This window comes from Arachis hypogaea, chromosome 9 (assembly GCF_003086295.3).
Source record: "Arachis hypogaea cultivar Tifrunner chromosome 9, arahy.Tifrunner.gnm2.J5K5, whole genome shotgun sequence".
In the NCBI taxonomy this organism is placed as follows: domain Eukaryota; kingdom Viridiplantae; phylum Streptophyta; class Magnoliopsida; order Fabales; family Fabaceae; genus Arachis; species Arachis hypogaea.
Genome location: NC_092044.1, coordinates 74402581 through 74409472, shown reverse-complemented (window position 1 = coordinate 74409472; position 6892 = coordinate 74402581). Strand labels below are relative to the sequence as shown.

Sequence of the window (6892 nt, the reverse complement as noted above, 5' to 3'; positions counted from 1 at the left end):
TAGCCGTGCTGTGACAGAGCATTTGGACCTTTTTCACTGAGAGGATGGGATGTAGCCATTGACAACGGTGATGCCCTACATACAGCTTGCCATAGAAGGGAGTGATAAAATTGGATAAAAGCAGTAGGAAAGCAGAGATTCAGGAGGAGCACAGCATCTCCATAAGCCTATCTGAAATCCCCATCATTGGATTACATGAGTAACTTTATCTTTATTTTATGTTTATTATTTATTAATTTTCGAAAATCCATAATCAATTACTATCTGTCTGACTGAGATTTACAAGATGACCATAGCTTGCTTCATACCAACAATCTCTGTGGAATCGACCCTTACTCACGTAAGGTTTATTACTTGGACGACCCAGTACACTTGCTGGTTAGTTGAACGGAGTTGTGTCCACACATAGCAAAGAGCCATTATAATTATTCCATACAACAATAAAGAGTACAACATTGATGATCACAATTTCGTCCACCAAGTTTTTGGCGCCGTTGCCGGGGATTGTTCGAGTATGGACAACTGACGGTTCATCTCGTTGCTCAGATTAGGTAATTTTCTTTTTATTTTCTTTTCAAAAAAGTTTTCAAAATTCTTTCAAAAAATTTTTCTTTATTTTCTTTTTTCAAAAATATAATTTTCGAAAAAAATAATAAAAATACAAAAAAATCATAAAATCATAAAAAACCAAAAATATTTTGTGTTTGTTGTTTAAGTCTTGAGTCAATTTTTAAGTTTGGTGTCAATTGCATGCTTTAAAAAAAATGTTCTTGCATTTTTCAAAAATTCATGCATTCATGGTGTTCTTTATGATCTTCAAGTTGTTCTTGGCAAGTCTTCTTGTTTGATCTTGATGTTTTCTTGTTTTGTGTTGTTTGTTGTTTTTCATATGCATTTTTTGTTTGTTAGAGTTCATGCATTAAAGATTTCTAAGTTTGGTGTCTTGCATGTTTTCTTTGCATAAAAAATCTTTCAAAATTATGTTCTTGATGTTCATCATGATCTTCATAGTGTTCTTGGTGTTCATCTTGACATTCATAGTGTTCTTGCATGCATTCTTTGTTTTGATCCATAAAGAAAAGAGAAAAATACAAAAATGACGTTTTGAATTTTTCTCTCTCATCATTAAAAATTCAAAAATAAAAAAAATATCTTTTCCTTTTTTCTCTCAAAATTTCGAAAATTTGAAGTTGACTTAGTCAAAAATTTTCAAAATTAGTTGTTTCTTACAAGTCAAGTCAAATTTTCAAATTTTAAAAAGCTTATCTTTTCAAAAATCTTTTTTTCAAAAATCATATCTTTTTCACTTTTTTTCTTTTTTTTCGAAAATTTTAAAAAAATCTTTTTCAAAATATTTTCAAAATCTCTTCCTTGTCTTTATTTCAAAAATTTTGAAATTACACTAACAATTAATGTGATTGATTCAAAAATTTGAAGTTTGTTACTTTCTTGTTAAGAAATGTTCAATCTTTAAATTCCAGAATCTTATCTTGTAGTTTCTTGTTAGTAAAGTAATTAATTTTAATTTTAAAAATTAAATCTTTTTCAAACATATCTTATCATATCTTCTATATCTTATTTTTTTATCATATCTTTTTCAAAATTTTATCTTTTTCAATTTTGATTTCAAAATATCTTATCTTATCTTGTCTTCTTATCTTTTCAAATTTGATTTTAATATCTTTTTAAACTAATTATTTGACTTTTTGTTTGTTTCTTTTCTTTTTCAAAACCAACTAACTACCTGTCCCTCTCTAATTTTCGAGAATACCTCTCCCTTTTTCAAAAATTCTTTTTAATTGTTTTAAATTTTAATTTTAATTATATCTTATCTTTAATTTTCGAAAATCACTAACCACTTTTTCAAAATTATTTTCGAAATTCTCTATCTCTCCTTCTATTTATTTATTTATTTATTCACTAACACTTCTCTTTATCTCTCTTCATCTCAGATCACCACCTCTATCCTTACCCATTCTTCTTCACTACTCTGCCCTTTCTTCTTCTACCAACACAAAGTAATCTCTATACTTTGACATAGAGGATTCCTCTTTCTTTTCTTGTTCTCTTCTTCCCTATATGAGCAGGAACAAGGAAAAAGACACTCTTGTTGAAGCTGATCCAAAACCCGAAAGGACTCTGAAGAGAAAACTAAGAGAAGCTAAACTACAACAATCCAGAGGCAACTTTTCTGAAATTTTCAAACAAGAGAAGGAAATGGCAGCCGAACCCAACAACAATAATGCAAGGAGAATGCTTGGTGACTTCACAAAACCAACGTCCAAATTTGATGGAAGAAGCATCTCTATTCCTGCCATTGGAGCCAACAATTTTGAGCTTAAGCCTCAACTAGTTGCTTTAATGCAACACAACTGCAAGTTTTATGGACTTCCATCTGAAGATCCTTACTAGTTTTTAACTGAGTTCTTGCAGATTTGTGAGACTGTTAAGACGAATGGAGTAGATCCTGAAGTCTACAGGCTCATGCTTTTCCCTTTTGCTGTAAGAGACAGAGCTAGAACATGGTTGGACTCACAACCTAAAGATAACCTGGACTCCTGGGATAAACTGGTCACGGCCTTCTTGGATAAATTCTTTCCTCCTCAAAAGCTGAGCAAGCTTAGAGTGGATGTTCAGACCTTCAAGCAAAAAGATGGTGAATCCCTCTATGAAGCTTGGGAAAGATACAAGCAGATGACCAAAAAGTGTCCTTCTAACATGTTTTCAGAATGGACCATATTAGATATATTCTATTATGGTCTATCTGAATTTTCCAAGATGTCATTGGACCATTCTGCAGGTGGATCTATTCACCTAAAGAAAATGCCTGAAGAGGCTCAAGAACTTATTGACATGGTTGCAAATAACCAATTAATGTACACTTCTGAGAGGAATTCCGTGAATAGTAGGATGCCTCAGAGGAAGGGAGTTCTTGAAATTGATACTCTGAATGCCATATTGGCTCAGAACAAAGTGTTGACTCAACAAGTCAACATGATCTCTCAAAGTCTGAATGGATTTGCATCTAACAGTACTAAAGAGGCAGCTTCTGAAGAAGCTTATGATCCTGAGAACCCTGCAATGGCAGAGGTTAAATTACATAGGTGAACCTTATGGAAACACCTATAACTCATCATGGAGAAATCATCCAAATTTCTCATGGAAGGATCAACAAAAGCCTCAACAAGGCTTTAAACAATGGTGGAAGAAATAGGCTCAGTAATAACAAGCCTTTTCCATCATCTTCTCAGCAACAGACAGAAAATTCTGAACAGAGCCCCTCTAATTTAGCAAACTTAGTCTCTGATCTGTCAAAAGCCACTTTAAGTTTCATGAGTGAAACAAGGTCCTCCAATAGAAATCTGGAGGCACAAGTGGGCCAGCTGAGTAAGAAAGTCATTGAAACTCCTCCCAGTATTCTCCCAAGCAATACAAAAGGGAATCCAAAAGGAGATTGCAAGGCCATTGAAGTAATCAATATGGCCGAATGCACAAGGGAGGAGAAGGACGAAAATCCTAGTGAGGAAGACCTCCTGGGACGTCTCTCAAGCAAGAAGGAGTTCCATATTGAGGACCTAAAGGAATTTGAGGCTCATATAGAGACGATAGAGATTCCACTAAATCTCCTTCCGCCATTCATGAGCTCTGAAAACTATTCCTCCTCAGAAGAGGATGAAGATGTAATTGGAGAGCAAGTTGCTCAATATCTAGGAGCTATCATGAAGCTGAATGCCAAGTTGTTTGGTAATGAGACTTGGGAAGGTGAATCCTTCTTGCTCATTAGTGAACTAGATACATGGATTCAGAAAACTCTACCTCAAAAGAGACAAGATCCTGGTAAATTCTTAATACTCTGTACCATAGGCACCATGACCTTTAACAAGGCTCTGTGTGACCTGGGGTCAGGCATAAATCTTATGCCACTCTCTATAATGGAGAAACTGGGGATCATTGAGGTACAGCCTGCCTTATTCTCACTTCAATTGGCAGACAAGTCAGTAAGACAAACTTATGGATTAGTAGAGGACGTGTTAGTAAAGGTTGAAGGCCTTTACATCCCTGCTGATTTCATAATCTTAGACACTAGGAAGGAAGAAGATGAATGCATCATCCTTGGAAGACCCTTCCTAGCCACAACAGAAGCTGTGATTGATGTTAGCAGAGGAGAATTAGTCCTTTAATTGAATGGGGACTACCTTGTGTTTAAAGCTCAAGGACCTTCCTCTGCAACCATGGAGAGGAAGCATGAAAAGCTTCTCTCAGTACAGAGTCAAAAAGAGCCCCCACAGTCAAACTCTAAGTTTGGTGTTGGGAGGCAACATTCAAACTCTATGTTTGGTGTTGGGAGGCCCTCATCATGCTCTGAATATCTGTGATGCTCCATGAGAATGGCACTCCAACTAGCTGATAGAAAATTCAAGTATCCACATAGAGTGGTGGAAGATTTATTGGTGAAGGTGGGAGAATTCATCTTCCCAGCTGACTTTGTTGTGTTGGATATAGAAGAAGAGGCAAACACTTCAATTATCCTAGGAAGGCTGATGAGCGGATAATTTATATGCTTTTTGGCATTGTTTTTAGGTAGTTTTTAGCAAGTTCAAGCTACTTTTAGGGATGTTTTCATTATGTTAAATTCACATTTCTGGACTTTAGTATGAGTTTGTGTGTTTTTCTATGATTTCAGGTATTTTCTGGCTGAAATTAAGGGACCCGAGCAAAACTCTGCTAAAAGGCTAACAAAGGACTGCTGATGCTGTTGGAATCTGACCTCCCTGCACTCGAAATAGATTTTCTGGAGCTACAGAACTCCAAATGGCGCGCTCTCAATAGCGTTGGAAAGTGGACATCCAGAGCTTTCCAGCAATATATAATAGTCCATACTTTATTCGGGAATTGATGACGTAAATTGGCGCTCAACGCCAGTTCCATGTTGCTGTCTGGAGTAAAACGCCAGAAACACGTCACGACCCGGAGTTGAACGCCCAAAACAAGTTAAAACTTGGTGTTCAACTCCAAAAGAAGCCTCAGCTCGTGGATAGATCAAGCTCAGCCCAAACACACACCAAGTGGGCCCCGGAAGTGGATTTATGCATCAATTACTTACTCATGTAAACCCTAGTAGCAAGTCTAGTATAAATAGGATAATTTACTATTGTATTAGACATCTTTGGTCTCACTTTTATTTTATTCTTCATCTGAGGAGACTATTGATAATATTTTGGGAGGGGGGCTGGCCATTCGGCCATGCCTGAACCTTTCACTTATGTATTTTCAACGGTGGAGTTTCTACACACCATAGATTAAGGGTGTGGAGCTCTGATGTACCTCAAGTTTTAATGCAATTACTACTATTTCTTATTCAATTCTCTTTATTTTTATTCTAAGATATTCGTTGCTCTTCAACTTGATGAATGTGATGATCCATGACACTCATCATCATTCTCACCTATGAACGTGCGTGATTGACAACCACTTCCATTCTACCTTAGGCCGGGCACATATCTCTTGGATTCCTTAATCAGATCTTCGTGGTATAAGCTAGAATTGATGACGGCATTCATGAGAATCTGGAAAGTCTAAACCTTGTCTGTGGTATTCTGAGTAGGATTCCGGGATTGAATGACTGTGACGAGCTTCAAACTCGCGATTGTTGGGCGTGATGACAAACGCAAAAGAATCAAGTGATTCTATTCCAACATGATCGAGAACCGACAGATGATTAGCCGTGCTGTGACAGAGCATTTGGACCTTTTTCACTGAGAGGATGGGATGTAGCCATTGACAACGGTGATGCCCTACATATAGCTTGCCATAGAAGGGAGTGATAAAATTGGATAAAAGCAGTAGGAAAGCAGAGATTCAAGAGGAGCACAGCATCTCCATACGCCTATTTGAGATCCCCATCATTGGATTACATGAGTAACTTTATCTTTATTTTATGTTTATTATTTATTAATTTTCGAAAATCCATAATCAATTACTATCCGCCTGACTGAGATTTACAAGATGACTATAGCTTGCTTTATACCAACAATCTCTGTGGAATCGACCCTTACTCACGTAAGGTTTATTACTTGGACGACCCAGTACACTTGCTGGTTAGTTGAACGGAGTTGTGTCCACACATAGCAAAGAGCCATTATAATTATTCCATACAACAATAAAGAGTACAACATTGATGATCACAATTTCGTCCACCAAAGGCCATTCCTAGCTACTGTTGGAGCCATCATTAATGTGCAAAAAGGAGAAATAGTCTTGAGACTACATGAGGAAAAGATGGTTTTCAACGTCTTCAAGGCAATGAGTTATCCTAAGGAAGCAATAGGAGAATGCATGATGGTGGACACTGATACGTAAAAATGATTTTCACGTATTTACCGGCAAGTATACCGGGTCGCATGAAGTAATAAAACTCACTAAGAGTGAGGTCGATCCCACAGAGATTGGTAGATTAAGCAACTTTAGTTAAATGGTAAATTTAGTCAAGAAGACATGGTTTTGATTTCATGAGAATTGTGATTTTTGAACATAAGTGCAAGAAATTTAAATGACATGGAAAATAAATTGCAAGAAAGTAAAGGTTGCAGAAATTTAGAGAGCAAAAGAGTAAATTGCAAGAACTAGAGAAACAGAATGTAAATAACAAGAATAATAAATTGCAAGAATGTAGAAGGGAATTGGGTAATGGGTATTCAAAGTAACTAAATAGCAAAAGAAATGAGAATTAATGATGGAAAGGATCATTAGGGATCGGAGATGCAAATTCTCATGAATTGATGTTGATCAATTCCTTCTCAATCATGGCTATAGATCCATGGCAAATTGTGGGTAACTGAGTCCCAATCTCTTGGTGACTCAATTTCTCTCAACACAACCAATTGCCACTCTC

General features: G+C 36.4%; 1 non-coding gene across 1 annotated transcript; it reads right to left on the bottom strand.

Annotated features, from left to right (window-relative positions):
• Positions 1–2616: 2616 nt before the first annotated feature.
• LOC112713291 (small nucleolar RNA R71) lies at positions 2617–2720 on the bottom strand. Its single transcript, XR_003158265.1, has one exon. It is a non-coding gene; the product is annotated as a small nucleolar RNA R71 (small nucleolar RNA).
• Between the last annotated feature and the right edge of the window lie 4172 nt (positions 2721–6892).